We start from the raw sequence: 23,177 nt of genomic DNA, 5'->3' as shown, positions 1-23,177 counted from the left end.
GGACCGGTATCGACGGATTCGTTGATTTTTTTCGAATCCGGGGATATGCGTTTAAATTCCAACTCGGCGCCGTTCCGCAGATATTGAAGAGAAACGAATTTGGCACGCCGCCAAATCCCTAAAATAGGGGAAACCCGTGAAAGAAAGTGCAAAACGTAGGGAAAGTAGGGGAAAAATCAGTTTTTAATTAATATCTCGGCTAATTAAAGTCGCACGAAGATGCCGATGGTCAATCCGGCGAGCCACGGGCATTCCGCATCCAACGGTACCTTCCGCTAAGCTCTGCACCCAGCCGTTCTTGAGAAGATGATGTTACAAACACACAAACAAACAGACAGAGGCACACAGATTTTAATAGTATAGACTAGCGGGCAACCCCGCCAGCTGAGCGGGCTGAAGCCCGCTTATCATTGTTCGTTTTTAAAAGAATTCCTATTGTAATTTCGCGGGTATTGAAATTTGAAACGAACTACCAGTGTCTAGCGGTTTCGCGCTGTCTGCCCCCGCTTTATTAAATTTTGCATCCAGAATATACTGCATACGCGATACACTTGCGTAAAATCACGAAAACACCCATGCAGCCAGCCCGCAAATTTTCGGGATTCGAAAGTTGGAACGAACTAACAGTGTCCAGCGGTTACCACTGATGCAGCCAGCCTGCTCGCCGGAACTCGTAAGTTGGACCCAACTACCAGTGTTCAGCTTTCTTGCGCGGGCTGCGCCCGCTTTATTCACTTATGCATACAGAAGGCACTGCATACATGATACACATGCGTAAAATCACAAAAACAGCCGTGTAACCCGCCTGCTCGCCGGGATTCGAAAGTTGGACCGAACTACCAGTCAGCGGTTACCACTCATGCAGCCAGCCTGCTCGCCGGAACTCGTAAGTTGGACCGAACTACCAGTGTTCAGTGACTTTGACGCCCGCTTTATTCACTTATGCATACAGAAGACATTGCATACATATTACACATGCGTAGCCTGCCTGCTCGCTGGGATTCAAAAGTTCGACCGAACTACCAGTGTTCATGGGTTTTGCGCGGGCTGGGCCCACTTATTGCACATATGTATTAAGAAGACACTGCTTCCACGATACACATATGGAAAATCATGAAAACACCCACGCAACAGACTGCTCGCCGGGACTCGTAAGCTGGAGCGAACTACCAGTGTTCAGCTTTCTTGCGCGGGCTGCGCCCGTTTTATTCATTTATGTATCTAGAAGACACTGCATACATGATACTGATGTGTAAAATCACAAAAACACACGTGTAACCTGCCTGCTCGCTGGGATTCAAAAGTTGGACCGAACTACCAGTGTTCAGCGGTTTTTAGCGGGCTGCGCCCTCTTTATTCATGTATGCATCCAGAAGATACTGAATATACTATATACATGCGGAAAATCACGAAAGCACCCATGCAGCAGCCCGTTCGCCGGGATTCGAAAGTTGGACCGAACTATCAATGTTCAGTGACTTTGACGCCCGCTTTATTCCCTTATGCATACAGAAGACGTTGCATACACATTACACATGCGTAGCCTGCCTGCTCGCTGGGATTCAAAAGTTGGACCGAACTACTAGTGTTCATCGGTTTTGCGCGGGCTGGGGCCGCTTTATGCCCATATGTATTAAGAAGACACTGCTTCCACGATACACATATGGAAAATCATGAAAACACCCACGCAACCAGCCTGCTCGCCGGGATTCATAAGTTGGAGCGAACTACCAGTGTTCTGCTTTCTTGCGCGAGCTGCGCCCCCCCTTTATACCTTTATGTACCTAGAAGACATTGCATACACGATAGAGATGTGTAAAATCACAAAAACACCCGTGTAACCTGCCTGCTCGCCGGGATTCGAAAGTTTCACCGAACTACCAGTGTTCAGCGGTTTTTAGCAGGCTGCGCCCTCTTTATTCGTGTATGCACCCAGAAGATACTGAACATACTATATACATGTGGAAAATCACGAAAGCACACATGCAGCCAGCCCGTTCGCCGGGATTCGAAAAAAGGACCGAACTACCAATGTTCATTGACTTTACGGTGCCGCTAATGGGCCGTTGTAGAAAGAGAAATCGCGAAAATTTTCGGGTTTGTTATTCAAACAATAGATTCGTTATTAAAATTCCTTTATTTTTTATAAACTTCAACATAATCACACACAAAATTGTATCAATATATATATATTAATACGATTAATAATTCATAATTATTTATAATAAAAAAAGTTCTCATATACCGTCTCCAAGGATCACATGTTCAATTTAAAACCCAAAACGAAAAAAAAAATGTTTAAATTTACAGAATCCGCACAAAGTTTCAACAAAGTTGTTTCACAAGAATATAGTTAAGTTAAATTAAATTTAAATAATTCTTTTGCGTCGTTGCTGCAAGGAAAAGCTCATATTCAATTAAAATTTAATTAAGAAATTTGAATCGTAAAAAAAATTTAATAATTATTATTGTTGCGAACTAATTTACGATATCATTTAAATTCAAAAAGCATATGTAAATTAAGTAGACGTATCGAAAACCATGAAAAAATATATTATTCAAAAAGATTAAATTTATTATTCCAAAAAAAATTACATATTTTAAAAAAATAGCGCTTTCAGATTTTTTAATTAATATCTCAGCTGATTAAAATTGTACAACTTCAAGAACGCCATCATTTAAATTTAATGTAATATAACAACTTTTACTCAATAGTAATAAAAGAATTTGGCAATAACATATCGTGGCAATTATAAAAACCTGAAATTAAAAGAATGTTAGTTTAAAATGCTGATATTAACGAAATATTTTCAATGCACCGTGAGGTAACATGAAATCGCGTGTTTTATTAAAACTTCAGAATATAACCTTGATTTTTATCTCTAGCGGTTCAAGAAACTGTAACCACTCGGAAAGATGAGGGGGAAAATTAGCATTTTCACAGTTTTTAATTAATATCTCAGCTGATTAAAGTCGTACGAAGATGAGAATGGTGTCAATGGATTCCGAGAATTTTTTTGCAATCCGGCGATACCTCTCTCGAATTCCAACTCGACCCGGTTCCATAGATATTTGAAAAAAAAAAAAAAAGAAATTGACACGTGACCTTTCGCCAGCACAAATCTGAAACGGAAGCAATTGCCCCCCCCGGCGCTTTCGAAAAAGCAATTTTATCTCAGCTAATTCCGAGACAGTTGCCACTCCGAAAAATGAAATAACGTTTTCGCAGTTTTTAATTAATAACTCCGCCGATTATTGTCGTACGAAGATGGGACCGGTATCGATGGATTCGTTGATTTTTTTGGCATCCGGAGATATGCGTTTCGAATTCTAACTCGGCGCCGTTCCGTAGTTATTCGAGAAAAATGAATTTGGCAATTGGCCAAATCCCTAAAATAGGGTAAACCCGACCAAAAAGTGCAAAACGTAGGGAAATGTAGGGAGAAAATGAGTTTTTAATTAATATCTCGGCAAATTAAAGTCACACGAAGATGCCGATGGTCAATATGGCGAGCCACGGACATTCTGAATCCAACGGTACCTTCCGCTAAGCTCTGCACCCAGCCATTCCGGAGGAGATGATGTTACAAACACACAAACACACAGACAGACGCGCACAGATTTTAATAGTATAGACTAGCGGGCAAGCCCGCCAGCTGAGCGGGCTGAAGCCCGCTTATCATTGTTCTTTTTTAAAAGATATCCTATGTTAAATTTGGCCGGTATTGAAAAGTTGAACCGAACTACCATTTTTTAGCGGCATTCCGCGGGCTTCCCCCGCTTTTTTCACCTATGCATCCAGAAGTTACCGCATACACTATACATATGCGGAAAATCACGAAAACACCCATGCTTCCAGCCCTTTCGCGGCTATTCGAAATTTGGACCGAAATACCAGTGTTCAGCGCTTTTGGGCCGCCCAAAACAGTGTTCACGTGTGCATGCAAAAGATACTGCGTACACCGTACACATGCGTAAAATCACGAAAACACCCCTCCAGCCAGCCCGCTGCCGATTCGAAAGTTGGACCGAAATACAATTTTTCAGCGATTTTGCGCGTGCTGTGCCCGCTTTATTCACGTATGCATGCTGAAGATGGTGCATAAACGATACACATGCGGAAAATCACGAAAACAAACATGGAGCCTGCCTGTTCGCCGGTATTCGAAAGTTGGACCGAATTACCAGTGTTATGTGGCTTTGCGCGGGCTCTGCCCGCTTTATTCACATATACACCCAGAAGATACTCCATACACTATACACATGCGTAAAATCACGAAAACACCCATGGAGCCAGCCAGTTCGTCGGGATTCGAAATTACCGCATTACCAGAACCGCATTACCAGTATTCTGTGCCCGCTTTATTCACGTATGCATCCATGAGATACTTTATAAACGATACACATGCGAACAATCACGAAAACACCCATGCAGCCAGCCCGCTCGCCGAGATTCGAAAGTTTGAGCGAACTACCAGTGTTCAGCGGTTTTACCCGGTATCCTTATGCATCCATATGAAATCCGTATGCTGTTGAAAATCCGTATGCTGTATTCACGTATGCATCCAAATTTTATATACAGTACCCCGGAATTCGAAAGTAGGACCGAAATACCAGTGTTCAGCGATTTTGTGGACGGGGCTGCGCCCGCTTTATACACATAAGCATGGAGAGGATACTGCATAAACGATACACATGAGTTAAAGCAAGAAAACACCCGGGGAGCCAGCTCGTTCGCCGACACCGAAAGTTGGATCGAACTACCAGCGTTAAGAGGTTTTGAGCAGGCTGCGCCCACTTTTATCACATATGCATCCAGAAATCACTTTATACACTATACACATGCGGAAAATCAGGAAAACACCCATGCAGCCAGCCCGCTCGCAGAGATTCGAATGTTTGACCGAACTACCAGTGTTCAGCGGTTTTACCCGGTATCCGCGCGCTGTATTCACGTATGCGACCAAATTTTATGTACAGTACCCCGGAATTCGAAAGTTGGACCGAACTACCAGTGTTCTGTAGTTTTGCGCGGGCTGCTCCCGCTTTATTCAAGTATGCATGCAGAAGATACCGCATACACGTTACACATGCGAAAAATCCCGAAAACACACATTGAGCCAACACGGTCGCTTGGATTCGAAAGTTGGACCGAACTACCAGTAATCAGAGGTTTTGAGCGAATTTCGGCCGCTTTATTCACTTATGCATCCAGAAGATGCTGCGTACACGAGGCACATGCGTAAAATCACGCAAACACCCATGGACCCAGCCCGTTCGCCGGGATTCGAAATTAGGACCGAACTACCAGAGTTCAGCTTTATTCATTTATGCATCCAGAAGACACTGCATACACAACAGATATGCGTAAAATCACAAAAAACATGAGTGTAGCCTGCCTGCTCACCGGGATTCGAAAGTTACCGTATACCATCTCAAAGGAGCAAAGAAAAATCTTTAATCTAAAAAAAAAAAAAAAAGTGTGAATTTAATTTTTATTGGTGCGAACTTATTTAAAATATCATTTGCATTAAAAGATAATATCTAAATTAAGTGCACGTATCTAATAACATAAAAAAATATATTATTCCAAAAAATCAAATTTATTATTAAAAAAATAACAACATATTTTTAAAAAATAGCTTTTTCAGATTTTTTAATTAATATCCCAGCTGATTAAAGTTGTACAACTTCAAGAACGTCATCATTTAAATTTAATGTAATATAATAACTTTTATTCAATATCAATAAAAGAATTAACGTGACAATCATCCTAACCTGAAATTAAAAAAAAATTGTGAAAAGCAGCTGTTTATTTAAAATGCCTACATTAACGAAATATTTTTAAAATACAGTTAGGTAACATGCAATCGCGTGCTTTATTCAACTTTAGAATATAACCTTGATTTGTATCTGCGGCGATTCAAGAAACTGTTGCAATCGGAAAAATGAGCCCGAAAATTAGCGTTTTCACAGTTTTTAATTAATATCTCAGCTGATTAACGTCCTACGAAGATGAGAATGGTATCATTGGATTCGTAGAATTTTCTGGAATTCGCAGACACCTGCCTCGAATTCCAACTCAGCGCCGTTCCATAGATATATAAGAAAAAAGAAATTGACACGTGACTTTTCGCCAGCACAAATCTCGAGCGGAAGCAATTGTCATCCCCCCGGCGCTTTCGAAAAAGCAATTTTATCTCAGCTAATTCCGAGACGGTTGCCACTCCGAAAAATGAAATAACGTTTTCGCAGTTTTTAATTAATAACTCCGCCGATTATTGTCGTACGAAGATGGGACCGGTATCGATGGATTCGTTGATTTTTTTCGAATACGGGGATATGCGTTTCGAATCGCAACTCGAAGCCGTTCCGCAGATATTCGAGAAAAACGAATTTGGCACTCGGCCAAATCCCTAAAATAGGGGAAACCCGTGAAAGAAAGTGCAAAACGTAGGGAAATGTAGGGAGAAAATCAGTTTTTAATTAATATCTCGGCTAATTAAAGTCGCACGAAGATGCCGATGGTCAATCCGGCGAGCCACGGGCATTCTGAATTCAACGGTACCTTCCGCTAAGCTCTACACCCAGCCGTTCCCGAGGAGATGATGTTACAAACACACAAACAGACAGAGGCACACAGATTTTAATAGTATAGACTAGCGGGCAAGTCCGCCAGCTGAGCGGGCTGAAGCCCGCTTATCATTGTTCGTTTTTAAAAGATATCCTATGTTAAATTTGGCCGGTATTGAAAAGTTGAACCGAACTACCATTTTTTAGCGGCATTCCGCGGGCTTCCCCCGCTTTTTTCACCTATGCATCCAGAAGTTACCGCATACACTATACATATGCGGAAAATCACGAAAACACCCATGCTTCCAGCATTTTCGCGGGTATTCGAAATTTGGACCGAAATACCAGTGTTCAGCGCTTTTGGGTGGGAGCCCGCCCAAAACAGTGTTCACGTGTGCATGCAAAAGATACTGCGTACACCGTACACATGCGTAAAATCACGAAAACACCCCTCCAGCCAGCCCGCTGCCGATTCGAAAGTTGGACCGAAATACAATTTTTCAGCGATTTTGCGCGTGCTGTGCCCGCTTTTTTCACGTATGCATGCTGAAGATGGTGCATAAACGATACACATGCGTAAAATCACGAAAACAAACATGGAACCTGCCTGTTCGCCGGTATTCGAAAGTTGGACCGAATTACCAGTGTTATGTGGCTTTGCGCGGGCTCTGCCCGCTTTATTCACATATACACCCAGAAGATACTCCATACACTATACACATGCGTAAAATCACGAAAACACCCATGGAGCCAGCCAGTTCGTCGGGATTCGAAATTACCGCATTACCAGTATTCTGTGCCCGCTTTATTCACGTATGCATCCATGAGATACTTTATAAATGATACACATGCGAACAATCACGAAAACACCCATGCAGCCAGCCCGCTCGCCGAGATTCGAAAGTTTGAGCGAACTACCAGTGTTCAGCGGTTTTACCCGGTATCCGCGCGCTGTATTCACGTATACATCCAAATTTTATATACAGTACCCCAGAATTCGAAAGTAGGACCGAAATACCAGTGTTCAGCGATTTTGTGGACCGGGCTGCGCCCGCTTTATACACATAAGCATGGAGAGGATACTGCATAAACGATACACATGAGTTAAAGCAAGAAAACACCCGGGGAGCCAGCTCGTTCGCCGACACGGAAAGTTGGATCGAACTACCAGCGTTAAGAGGTTTTGAGCAGGCTGCGCCCACTTTTATCACATATGCATCCAGAAATCACTTTATACACTATACACATGCGAAAAATCCCGAAAACACACATTGAGCCAACACGGTCGCTTGGATTCGAAAGTTGGACCGAACTACCAGTAATCAGAGGTTTTCAGCGAATTTCGGCCGCTTTATTCACTTATGCATCCAGAAGATGCTGCGTACACGAGGCACATGCGTAAAATCACGCAAACACCGATGGACCCAGCCCGTTCGCCGGGATTCGAAATTAGGACCGAACTACCAGAGTTCAGCTTTATTCATTTATGCATCCAGAAGACCCTGCATACACAACAGATATGCGTAAAATCACAAAAAACATGAGTGTAGACTGCCTGCTCACCGGGATTCGAAAGTTACCGTATACCATCTCAAAGGAGCAAAGAAAAATCTTTAATCTAAAAAAAAAAAAAAAGTGTGAATTTAATTTTTATTGGTGCGAACTTATTTAAAATATCATTTGCATTAAAAGATAATATCTAAATTAAGTGCACGTATCTAATAACATAAAAAAATATATTATTCCAAAAAATCAAATTTATTATTAAAAAAATAACAACATATTTTTAAAAAATAGCTTTTTCAGATTTTTTAATTAATATCCCAGCTGATTAAAGTTGTACAACTTCAAGAACGTCATCATTTAAATTTAATGTAATATAATAACTTTTATTCAATATAATTGAAAGAATTAAACGTGACAATCATCCTAACCTGAAATTAAAAAAAAATTGTGAAAAGCAGCTGTTTATTTAAAATGCCTACATTAACGAAATATTTTTAAAATACAGTTAGGTAACATGCAATCGCGTGCTTTATTCAACTTTAGAATATAACCTTGATTTGTATCTGCGGCGATTCAAGAAACTGTTGCAATCGGAAAAATGAGCCCGAAAATTAGCGTTTTCACAGTTTTTAATTAATATCTCAGCTGATTAACGTCCTACGAAGATGAGAATGGTATCATTGGATTCGTAGAATTTTCTGGAATTCGCAGACACCTGCCTCGAATTCCAACTCAGCGCCGTTCCATAGATATATAAGAAAAAAGAAATTGACACGTGACCTTTCGCCAGCACAAATCTCGAGCGGAAGCAATTGTCATCCCCCCGGCGCTTTCGAAAAAGCAATTTTATCTCAGCTAATTCCGAGACGGTTGCCACTCCGAAAAATGAAATAACGTTTTCGCAGTTTTTAATTAATAACTCCGCCGATTATTGTCGTACGAAGATGGGACCGGTATCGATGGATTCGTTGATTTTTTTCGAATACGGGGATATGCGTTTCGAATCGCAACTCGGAGCCGTTCCGCAGATATTCGAGAAAAACGAATTTGGCACTCGGCCAAATCCCTAAAATAGGGGAAACCCGTGAAAGAAAGTGCAAAACGTAGGGAAATGTAGCGAGAAAATCAGTTTTTAATTAATATCTCGGCTAATTAAAGTCGCACGAAGATGCCGATGGTCAATCCGACGAGCCACGGGAATTCTGAATCCAACGGTACCTTCCGCTAAGCTCTACACCCAGCCGTTCCCGAGGAGATGATGTTACAAACACACAAACAGACAGAGGCACACAGATTTTAATAGTATAGATAGACAATAAATTTCTAAAAAGACATTAATTTAAGAATTTACTATGCTTTCATGGTTCAAAATCCTGATTCGCCAGTTCGTATCACGTGACCCCAAGCGATCTCATGTAAACTACGCTACAAAAATCTAATTCTCTTAGTAATTATCTACATTAATTTCAAGTTAAGTCTTAATTTGGAATACAAGTTTAAATGCAAGAATTATTTTAATTCGTACGAATAGCTTACTCATAAATTATGTAAAACCGCAGTGCTTTACTTCGCTAGTGCATTCTCATTAGAATGGATGAATTTAACCTTTGATTTTGCCTTTTCTATATTTTCGCGTTCGGATGAGCGGTGTGATTGCATTCTAATTGCCTTAATTACCGCGAATTGTCTTAGGGGATAAATTTCAACTATTTTGTAAAAATTCTATGTAATAGTATGCCAATACTGAAAGAAACACTCAATCTGATAAAAAAATGTCTGCAACTTGTTTTGAAACTGAGGCGTAAAAGGTTACTAGCGAAGATATTCCGTTTGGCATCAGTTGTACCATTATTGGCGACTTTAGCGTTTGCGCCGGCAAAACGGAAAAGTACCGATTTTTGTTATTTGTAGAATTTATCGAATAGACTCAGACGAAAAAACGAGTAGACTCAGAACGTTGAAATTTTGTATATAGGACTGCTGTAACATCTAGATGTGCACCTCGTATTTTGGTTGCAATCGGCCGCACCAAACGTATATAAATATATTTATATATATATCCACTCTGTTACCCGGCTCAGTGATCTCAGTATCTTTACTCTTATATGTTTGTAAATTGTACATTTTTTGCTTTAAAAATGATTGAATTATGTTGTTTTTATCTTCCGGTTAAGGATTTTATGCTTTTCGTAATTCTGGAAGCAATATTTGTACTATTATCAACAATTTAAAAGCTGCTTAAGTGCGGTTAAGTTTTAAATACGAGTAACATGGTAGACATATTTGTTTACATTTGAAACAGCAGAATTGTAGATTTGTTGCCATAAACTTTACATTAATCAGGTAAAAGCGCAGAATAGGCTGCATCAACAAAGTTCAGTAGGAGGAGCTGTGTGACGTCCATAAATGGGTGGGACTAAGCTTATGACGCCAAAATGTAGTCTCGCATTTACACTACGTGTACTTTCTACTATTTTCTCTTAAAAATAACAATAATAAATTGTTTATTATTGTAAATTAATATCAAATTCTTTACTTTTAATTTACATTTATAACATTTAAGCTTAGGCGTTACTGATAATAAGTATAATAAATTGTTTATATTTAAAATTACCATGATTCAGTGAGCGAATTCTACCAATTGTTAAAACGATAAACAACGTCGAAGTCTCTAATACTTGTAGAGCTTCAATATTTTTCAAAGATTTTTATTAAATTATTATTATTATTTTTATTTTTATTATTTTTATTATTTTTTTTATTTATACAGATAAAATATTTTTTTAAATTTAAATCCATATTGTGGAACATTTCAATTTTATCATTTTTACAAATTACCTTCTTGCTACGTAACGACATAATTCCTTACATACCAATAATTAGACAATTTTCATTATTTCTAAAAATTTTAAACTTTACATTAATAAAAAAAGAAGAATATTTTTTATTGCATATGAACATCATTACACAGATTTCATATCATTTTCTAAAATTCCTTAATCACGCCATATTCTGTGTAGGCATGCTAGAATTCTACGCATTAATAAATAAAAAAATCTAATTTCTCAGAATGAAAGAAAATAATATAATAAAATAAATACTACAAACTTGGAACACTAAGCAATGCTTCACATACGCACACACACACATATTATCAATGAACTCATCTTATCAAGTGCAATTACGATACCAAACACTACGCATTAAAATATGAGGTAAACGTTACGTCAAGAGTTAAAGTTAACAATTTTGCTACTGCTGAGTAGATCGTCGGGCTATCGATATATGTCGTAAGTCGGAAAGCGTTATAAACATATCAAAGCCAAAAAATTAAAAATACAATTTAAATGAAAAATGACGTCTTAAATATAATTCACAATTTAAACAACAATACAAATTTAAAATACACTAACGATCTGTTAAACATTGCACATAAATAAAGTTACATTACTGCTCAGCATCACACACAACCTCGTTTTCTCTTCTACACAACGATCAGTATTCGCCCGAAAATCATCAAAGAATTCCACAAACTCGGTGTCCATGTGCTCATCCATCTATTTTCACTTAAAGAAAAATCAGAGAATTGCTCAAACTCGGCATTGGGCACCATATTGACTTTGACCATGTGCACATCGATCTATTTTCACTTAAAAAACATCCCAGAGTTGCACAAACTCGGCATTGCGCACTGTGCACATCGATCTATTTTCACTTAAAAAACATGCCACAATTGCACAAACTCGGCATTGCGCACCACATTGGCTTTGCCCATGTACAAATCTATCTATTTTCGCTTAAAAAAATCTCAGAATTGCACAAACTCGGCATCACGCACAACCTCGGCATTACGCACCACATTGGCTTTGCCCATGTACACATCGATCTATTTTCACTTAAAAAACATCCCAGAACTGTACAAACTCGGCATCGCGCACAGCATTGGCTTTGCCCATGTGCACATCGATCATTTTTCACTTAAAAATACATCCCAGAATTGCACAAACTTGGCATCGCACATAACCTCGGCATTGCGCACCACATTGGCTTGCCCATGTGCACATCGATTTATTTTCACTTCAAAAAACATCCCAGAACTGCACAAACTCGGCATCGCGCACAACCTCGGCCTTGCGCACAACATTGGCTTCGCCCATGTGCACATCGATCTATTTTCAGTTAAAAAAACATCCCAGAATTGCACAAACTCGGCATTGCGCACCACATTGGCTTGCCCATGTGCACATCGATTCATTTTCACTTAAAAAACATCCCACAATTGCACAAACTAGGCATAGCGCACAACCTCGGCATTGCGCACCACATTGGCTTTGCCCAGGTACACATCAATCTATTTTCACTTAAAAAACATCCCAGAATTGCACAAACTCGGCTTCGCGCACAGCTTGGCTTTGCCCATGTGCACATCGATCAATTTTCACTTAAAAAAGCATCCCAGAATTGCACAAACCCGGCATCGCGCACTACCTCGGCATTGCGCAACACATTGGCTTTACGCATGTGCACATCGATCTATTTTCACTTAATAAAAATCCCAGAATTGCACAAACTCGGCATCGCGCACAACTTCGGCATTGCGCACCACATTGGCTTTGCCCATGTGCACATCGATCTTTTTTCACTTAAAAAAACATCCCAGAATTGCACAAACTCGGCATCGCGCACAACCTCGGCATTGCGCACCACATTGGCTTGCCCATGTGCACATCGATCCATTTTCACTTAAAAAAACATCCCAGAAGTGAGCAAACTCGGCATGGCGCACCACCTCGGCATTGCGCACCACATTGGCTTTGCCCATGTACATATCGATCTATTTTCACTTAAAAAAATATCTCAGAATTGCACAAACTCGGCATCGCGCACAGCATTGGCTTTGCCCATGTGCACATCGATGAATTTTCACTTAAAAAACATCCCAGAATAGCACAAACTCGGCACTGCGCACCATATTGGCTTGCCCATGTGCACATCGATCTATTTTCACTTAAAAAAACATCTCAGAATTGCACAAACTCGGCATCGCGCACAACCTCGGCATTGCACACCACATTGGCTTTGCCCATGTACACATGGATCTATTTTCACTTAAAAAATCCCAGAATTGCACAAACTCGGCATTGCGCACCACACTGGCTTTGCCCATGTGCACATCGATCTATTTTCACTTAAAAAAAACATCCCAGAATTGCAGAAACTCGGCATTGCGCACAGCATTGGCTCTGCCCATGTGCACATCGATCAATTTTCACTTAAAACATCTCAGAGTTGCACAAACTCGGCACTGCGCACCACTCAAAATCGTCTATACGTCTCAAAACCGTCTCTCTACTAGTTTCATATTTGTTCCACAAATTGGGCACTTATACGATATTGCAATCAAACTTTTCTCCATACACTGCTCAATAACGCTCTTTTTGCCTATTCGCTCCAACTGATTAAAAAAATCCAGATTCAGATACTCATCCGTTCTGCAGTAAGCACCGATTTTAACACACTCATCAATAATCAAAACATGAATTCTTTTCTGTATTTTCAGAAGTTACGGTTATAATTTTTAATTCATGCATTCAATATTTTCAGTCGTTTGCTAATCATCGTTTTCAATCGTTTCTTATCTTAATAATACCTTTGTGAGAGATAATTCGTTGCGTTAAATGCTAACACTACCACACAACACACAAAAGTAGATTTATAATTAAAAAATCTCGCGCAGAACATTATAAACCTACCATTTCAACTCAGTTAAAATATAATTTAAGTTTTCTTTAAATACGAACTATAGCATACTTATAACTTGTTTTTAAGAAGAGGCGTAACCAATATTACGTCATAAAAAGGCGTGTCCAAGCATAAGAGAAGTAAACACAGCATCGACTGATGCAGCCTATTCTGCGATTTAGCCAAGGATTTTATGCTTTTCATAATTCTGGAAGCAATATTTGTACAATTATCAACAATTTAAAAGCTGCTTAAGTGCGGTTAAGTTTTAAATAACATGGCAGACATATTTGTATACATTTGAAACAGCAGAATTGTAGATTTGTTGCCAATCTAGAGAGACTAAGTTTCGCAACACAAAAATAACGCCTTCATTTATTATTTCTTTTTGTTTGCTTAATTTCTTTCATACATCGTTTTAGCTTTATTATAGTATTTGAATAGAACATGTGGCAACGATTATTCTTGAAATGATATAAATTTTGTGCATTCGGAGACGGGCGGCTAAAACCCGCCGGGAACTGGAGAAATTCAACCAATCAGAGACAACCGTTGCGCCAGGAACTTTTGGCGTCATTTTCCGATCGCCAAACGCAATTTTTGTGCAAAACTGGTATACAAGAAAGCAGTTGTTAATGTTATGGTAACTTGTTCATATTTCTTGGGTAGAAGTAGTTCATTGGTTTTGGTTATTTTGTGTTGCCCTGATATGATTTAATATTTAATTTACTGTAGAAGCGATAAGTGAAGTATGTAAATCTCAATTTCGAAAACAAATACAATTTTATATTCCACTCAATTGGCTAACTCGATACCCAATAACTTTTCTTTACTTTTAAATAAAGGGTGAAAATAATAATTGTTAAAAATTACTTACTGTGAAATTTCTGGGCTCTTTGTGTATTTGAAAATGCTTGTTGATATCTAGGTTCATATTATTTCACGTACTCTAAACATCGTGAAATTCAATAAAGAAAAATATTTTAAGAATGTGTCTTTTTTTTTTTTTTTTTTAAACTACTTTTAAAACTTTTAGAAATTTCTCTTTTGTATACTTTTCCGTAGGCAAAAATCACATTAACAAAAGCTCCTACTGAAATATAGAAAATACAATGATTATTCAGAGAATCTGTATATTAAAATGCTGATGTGGGATAACTCATAAAATAACCCAGTAACTCCCAAAAGAAAAAAAAAATAACTGAAAAAATTAACATGAAACTTGTTTATGCATTATTCTCCATCGAAATAATTCTGTTTCATTTCATTGTGTTATGTAAAAATAAAGATGTAATTTTTAAAGTCTTGGAACATTAGCACAATCAAGTAATTTTTATTCATGATGAATCCGTGGGGTATTTTACACTTTATATTACACCGTATGTGTTACTATGTACATTATTTTCTTTCATTGCCAAGACTTTTCTGAATAATATGCAGTAATTTATCACCTTCATTAGTCTCCAGAGTTTGTAATTATATTTTAGGAAATCACAGTCTTTAAGCTGCAATTTTAATTCCACTTGCTTATGATTTTTAGATGTCATGTATTAATCCCTAGCAGAAATTCTGTATAAGTTTTCTTGAAATCCAAAGCATTTTCTTTTTCTGTACAAATAAAATATTCCAACAACAGCTATCACCATTGGATGCTTCTAATTTTTATTTTGTAAAGAGCAACAAATTGTACATTGTAGTCTACACATCTGCTGCCTATGTTCCTATAATTTGCTATCATTTCTGATTGTGGAATTGTGGTGAATTTTCACAATTCTGTATTATGCATATTAGAGCACGAATAAAAATATTTCAATTGGTAAGAGATTGTATAAGTGTTTTCTTTCTTTTTTTTAAAAAGTTCTGTATCAATGGTAGTAATTTATTTAATTCATTATTGCAAAGCAGGAAAACAGTATCTTCTTAAGGGTAGTAGACTTTCATGAAGTATATGTTTAAAAGAATATGACTTCTGTTCATGCGGCACAAGAGAAATATCCCATGCAGCTAGCCTGTCCACCAAACTATTAGTGCTTCTTAGTCTTATCCACTCGAATGCTGATGAATACTAATTATGGAAGATAGTAATAATTTTTCTCAATGTGAAAATTTTGTGACCATTTTATAGAAAATTTCTCACTGTAGTCTGCTCCAGAATCTTCGGATGAAGTTATCATTACATGATATATCATAATTTATTCTTTATATTGAAACTGATTGGGGAACTTTTTTTTTTTTTTTTCATCTGGAATAATTGTTCTTAGTAGCAGAATAACTGCACACAAAGGACTCTGTTTATAATTGTTATTCTCCAAGCAGATTTAATAAATTAACATCATTCAGTTTATTATACCAGTGTTGTATAAGAGTCAAAAACGACTTTAAGACAAATGGGTGGTATCTGAGTATAAGTGTGCATTTAGTTACAATAATTAGTAATAATCATTTGTTGTTTTACAATGGTTTACATTAATGCTATGTTTTCCTAATATCTAACATGTTAAATAACAATTCTATTTTGCTCGGTTTAAGGTTTTTTCCTAGGGACCAATGCTATATTTAATATGTTAAGAAATGACTGATGAAGTGTTAAATTGATAAAAACAACTTACTTATACATAGAAAACAAACACTTGAAATTTTGAACTTCAAGTTATATTTTGTGGTTATCCATATGATCCATGCGCAAAAAATATTTTAAAATATAGTATTAAAAAAGAAAATTTACAGAGTTTAAAAATTTATTTAAAAATATTCATATTATGCTACATAATCTGATATTTTGAGCAATATATATTAAATTGTAATTTATCAACCTAGATAAAATTTTGATTAAAATATCTAGTGGTGACCTATTAAAATATTAACAAAGAGCACACACTTTATTTTATAAAATTAGAAATACCAAATTATGTTTAATTTTTAAATGTTTTAATTTTTACAAAAACGGAAAACAAATAGTAACTGTGCATGAAAAAAAAATTAAATAAGAAATATCATGGAAATTACATAAAATAGCAAATAAATTTCATGATGTGCACAATTTGTGCCAGAAGTTGCCCCTCACTTTTCTTCTCACATCAGTTGATCATTTGTAAGATTTTAAGAACCAGCAGAGATTTTTCAAAAATTTTCTATTCTGCTAAAGGTTTCCCCATTTAGCATTGTCTTTAAATCTAAAACTTCATGTGAGTCAAAGAAGGTCTTATTGTGGAAACACTTTTCGTTAAGCTTAAAGCCTGCTTAGCTTCACCTCTATTAATACTAATAGTCTTTATAATAACTATACCTTCCTTTACACTATTAGGAATTCCATTATGCAGTTTTCATGTTAAAACCATCTCGATGGAAATCCTAAAATAATTTATTTATATTTTATGTTTTAATGTAAAATTTAACGTATGTTAAAGTACGGTTACAACATGCAAGACGTTTTTCCCTGGAATAAGTAATAAGCAAACAAAAAGAACAAAGGACAAATTGAGCAAAGGACGCGTGCAAACTTCGTACATCTCATCACTGAAGATATCATAATGGACTTTTTGTACCCCATTTAATGTTGAAAACACCTAATATTACTGATACTAAGAATAGGCTAAATAGATTTCACTTGTATATATATATCAAAGCTATATTTGCAGACATCTTTAGAAATTTCAAGACACTTTCAACTCAGACTAATTGCCAAGCAGGCTCATTTCCATTGTAGAACTGATGGTAATGAAAAAGCTGATTTCCTCACACAGAAAAAACAAATTTACTGAGTGCATTAGATTTCACTTTTGACGAATTTAATTTGTAAATTTTTCATGCAGAGTCGTTTCAAGCATGTAATCGAAGAACATGGAATGCTGTTCGAACAAATCCACCTGTGGTCCCAGTTTCTCAAAAATATATAGTTGTCACAAAATTTGTCAGGTCATGAATTTCAAGATTAAAATAAATCAAGAAGGCTTAGAATGATGCAGAATTTGTATAATTTTTATTAATTTTGAGTGTTATCTGATATCTGTTCTTCAAAAGGCCAGGAATAAAAACGTTTTTTTCATTTTTATTGAAGAAGAGGGACCTACATCAGTTATTTCTTAAAACTGACACAAGATTTTATGTTAAGCTGCTATTTTTGCCTTACTTTAATTTTATATGTTTTTGTTAGTTAAGTATGACTTTTATCTGCTCTTGAATGTCAGAAACATTAGTTTTTCTAAACCATGGGTTGTATCAAAATAAAGTACTTTGGAAGTAGATTTAAGCAAAATAAGTATGTTTCAGAGAAGACTCATAAGTATTACAGAAATATAAATTCTAATTGTATTGGAAGCCTATAACTTCTAAATATAATAAATTAAAATAAATTTGTAATTATGTACTAAAATACATAATTACAAATGTTTGATATGTACATATTTGGTTATATGGTACCTGTCCCCATACTGCTTGATAAGAGTACTCTAGCTGATGTATTTTGTGTAATATCTACATGACACATATATTTCACTGGCATGTCGGTTTCCGCAGCCACAGTAATCTTGTTTGCAGATCAGACTTAATATTGGGTACAAATACTTTGTTTTTCATTTACCATTTTATACAGATCATCAGACCAGATAAGCTAAGCAAAAAGTGTCCAAATATATAGTTAGGATATAAGCCTAACTATCAGTGTTCAGCAGTCTTACCATTCATGGGCTCTTTTTCAGATGATTATCAACTGCATTATATTACATTATAAAGATCTTCCCATTTTACACTCCTCATGTTATGCTAATGACAATTTTTCTAAAAATCTATTTGTTGCATGCATTAATCCTTCTTTTGAAATTGGGAAAGAATTCCAGATTTTATTAGATAAACAAAACAATTTAATAAAATTTCATATTAACCTTTTCAAAAATACAGTACATTTGAGATTTTTACTATCAATTTATTCAACATGCTACATTTCTTAAAAATCAAATATCACACAAAAACGTAATGCATTTTAGAAAAAGTTCAATCAAATTATTTATTATTATTTAGGAATCTTCTAATACATATATATATATATGTGTTCTGCATGTGGCTTTGTTGGCTAAATTTGAATACCTAATAAATACTTATATATATATATATTAAGAAAGAAAAAAGCAACACATCTTCTGCACAGGCCAAATTAATAAGCCTTTTTCATGTGCATTTTTTTCTTGATGATCAAAAAAATAAATTCTTTCTGTAATTTTCAGTGCCACAAAATAAAGTGAAATGTGCAATCTAGCATAAAACTTTTGCGATACAACACCGTACACCTTTTACGGGAACAGGCTAGAAATTTTATTACACATTTCACGTGATAATGCACCGAATTTTCCGTATTCACTACATTGTCTTTTATAGCAATAAAAGTTAGAAAACTATTATAAATTGATGCGAAAAAGACGTAATCAAAAGATACGAAAAGAGGAATATGAGCGGAAAATAAATCCAAAACAAACCCTTCAATTGCTGCCATAAAAATTGGTCGCCAAAAACAGTCTCCGGCGGTAGCTTATTCTGATTGGTTGAATTTCTTCAGTTCCCGGCGGGTTTTAGCCGCCCGTCATTCAGAGTGTCGTTATAGTAAACAAATATAGTGAATTTTAAAGAGTGCATTTATTCTATTGTGGTTTATGCGTACGAAGTAGATTTAATGCAATCCAATCAATTTAAATGAAATTCAAGAAAAAAATTGCGTATAGTTTAATATTCCGTACAAGGAAGTCATGTGGTGTACACATCAGATTTTTTTTTTTAGAACTTGAACTCGATTTTTGGTAGCTTTTGAATCGGCTATAATCGGATATTGTTCTTTAAATGATTATCCTTCTAAACTAAAGATGTAAATAATATTATGTCAATATAAAACAAACAAAAATAAATAAATAAATAAATAAAAATAAAAATCATGTGTATGATTTATTTTACGTTCAATCATTTACAAAAGAAGTTAGTATTTTTCTAGTAGCTATCCATAATATAATCCAGCATCAAAAAAATCATCAAAGGGTGGTAAGTCTTGATATTTATTAAGCCCTTATATTAATAGATTTAACGCAAATTGGCGTATATACTATTTTATTTAAAAGGCATGCAATAATTTTCAACATTCTGATATAATTGCCGCAATAAATTTAATAATAAAGTATTTTTTTATTTGTATAAATTCTAAAGCTTAAAAATCTTTGAAAATACTGAAGCTGTATGAAATACGAATATGAGAGACTGCGACGTTGTTTACCGTTTTAATAACTGGAACAATTCACTTACTCCATTATTATAACTTAAAATATAAAGAATCTATTATATTTCTTTCTATATCCATAGAGAATACCATGGACCTTATAAGAAATAGACTAACCCAAATGGCTTTTCTCCCTCTTCTGACGCATTCCCGGCTGTCAGCTTGATCACATCCGGAGGAGTAGGGACGACTTGCAGAAACTTACAATGGTTGGCTATTGCACAAGGTATAATTGTCAAGAAAAAGTTAATTGTAGCGCCTCATTTCACAAGTTAGAATTTTTAGGTATTTTTATTTTTGAAACTGAGATAGATTTTTAAAAATTTAGCATATTTATCAAGGATAATTAACGTTCCAAATAATTATAAAGCTGTTGCATGCTCTCAGGCCTGGTTATTTTTTTAGTTTTTCCTATGCTGTAAGGAAATTTGTAACTACTTCTTTTAGAAAATAATATTTTAAATCTGAACTAATTGAAAAAAATTTGAAACAGAGAATTTTCTCTTATAATTTTTATGCTTTTTATTGGTGTAAATAAGTAAAAATTACTAAAATACCTAGAAGGAATTTTTTAAAGTTCTTGCTTAAAATTTTAAGTTGTGCTGCTTTTTTAAGATTATAGGCGAATATTATAGCATATTTTATATAAAGGAGTTTTATTTCAATTATATTTCACAATACATCATAGTGATAACACTTTTAACACCTTAATAAATTTTATATTCTAATGTCAAAATTGTAAACTGTAATAATTGATTGTGCTTCAAAATACATAATAGTGATAAACACTTTTAACACCTTAATAATTTTTATACATTTATACTAATGTCAAAATTGTAAACTGTAATAATTGATTGTGCTAACATTTTATAGAGATTATTTTTTTAAAATTTAATTCTAATTCTGCATAAGATTTTTTTTATTTACTGTGAATTTAATTTATTACTCCAAAGGGGTGTTAGTCGAGAACTATTAGTTTCGAAACGGCATTTTACTCTGTTTCATTATAAACGTCCGATTCATTTTGCAAATTGTTGCCACCAAATATTATCGCCTTGTATTATATTTAAAGAAATTGAATAATAAAGAATCTGCATGAATACATGTATGTTTCTCGCATTGTGAAAAAACGGCGGTATTTAGGGCCATCAAATTCTGAACAACGTAATCCTCCACCCGAACAGATCACGAATTTGTGTTAATCCATTTCATATTTTGTAAAACTTTAATGAATTGTTGATTAAGAAACTCAACGATTTCAAAGCGAGCAATGGCAACACTGTGCGGAAATTAGCATTTTTATCTCCAGCGCGGAAATTCTGAAGATATGCTGTTTTCAGATATTTTGTGATACTGCTGTTGAATTGAATTTTGTGCTGTTTACGTGCGAAGAACATGATATTCAATAAATAGAGGTAACACACAAAGCGTTAAAAAACGTCCCTTTGAGCGTAACATAAAATGAGTGCTTCCAGATTTTATTTATTTATTTTCATTACACTGAGAAAGGTTTATGCTCCGAATTTTATGAATTATTAAAATAAATAATCATCATATGATGTTAATAATTAATAATCATATGATCAAATAAATGATGGTCTTGTAATGTTATAATAATTTTATAAACCACTGCCTGAAAATGCTCATAAAATTTAAAAATATATATATCAGATCTTGGTTAGTTTTGTTTTATTTGTTTCAAAGTTTAATGTACTATCAATCTTATTTAATTTTACGTTATTTGTACGCAAAATTAAGTTTATAAATTTTGTGCTTAGAGTTTTTACCGTTTTACCAAAGTAAAGATGTTTGTACAAGAATTATGCGTAAAAAAATGCGCGAAATGCAGTAAAAAGTGCTTTAATGAGATATATTAAATCCTATTTGGAAAAAACTGTGGCTTTCATAATCTCATCACTATACAACGTATCATATTTAATAATTAAAAAGAGTTATGTGATACAAACGCCATAGATTTCAGTGTTAAAGTAAACCAGATCGTCCCTATTCTTTCTTGCCGACATGTCGGTGACGCGCTCCCCGCCCACTGGGTTAGTCTATCTCATGGAGGTAGGAAAGGGAGGAGGGGCCAACCCGCGCTAAAAGTGAAGCACTGCTTTGAAGCTTGGGTCACCAGATGGGATGCTCTTTGTTTACATTCAGAAGCTCGCTTGACAAGATTCTGATAGTATTTCGACACACGACAGTTCCATAGAAATCGAAAAAGGGACACTTTCGCATTAAAGAAACATTCATAGTGTGATGGATAATAGCAATTTGTATAGTTTAGTGACATTTACGCAAAAATCACATCTTGGTTATTTTTCGATAACTAACTACAGCGATTTTGATTATGAATTTGTTTTATAAAATTATAAGCTGTTGCACTACAAAAATATAGATTTTAAGAAAAATGTTATGCTTAAAGAATGAAAAATACCTTACGGTACATTTAAAATTGTATACGTCTTTCGATACCCTTGATAGAGTATTCGCTACTTTTATTTTATTTTCTAAACGTCAAAATGTTTTAAATAAAACAAATTTTTTTCACATCCATATATTATTGTAACATGTACCTTTTAAAATTTTTTAGAGGAGAGGCTTTACTGCTGCTCATTTTAAACCCATCGTTTTAATTTTATATATCTGAAAAATAATCACTTTGGGCTTACACGTTTTATAAATATAAAATTATGTATGTTAAAATATTTGTAATTAGGCACATAGGTCAGATTACGTTTTTATTAAATAGAGTAACGCATGCAAGGGCTATCTGCCTAAAGAGAGAGATGCCATCGTGGAGGAATTTTGAAGAAAAACTGACCTTTGAGTGGGTATTAAAAATAATACTTATAATTTTCATTCAAATTATATTCATATATATTTTTTATGTAAAACTTTCGGGTGTATGCTAAATTAGTGTAAATTACTTTACACGAAAAATATAGTGAATGCACTGAAATTAAAGATTTGCACATGCCGGAAATGAAAAATAGGAAATATGTATGGCTATTTATGCATGTGCTTGCAAAAAGCATGTACCTGCCTCTGTCAAAATACTTAAATATTCATTAAATTATTTATAAATGTATTTGAAATG

Source organism: Stegodyphus dumicola, chromosome 8, assembly GCF_044657685.1.
Source record: "Stegodyphus dumicola isolate Sdum_Otavi_A_Nest chromosome 8, ASM4465768v1".
NCBI lineage: Eukaryota > Metazoa > Arthropoda > Arachnida > Araneae > Eresidae > Stegodyphus > Stegodyphus dumicola.
Note: the sequence above shows the minus strand (reverse complement) of the source record.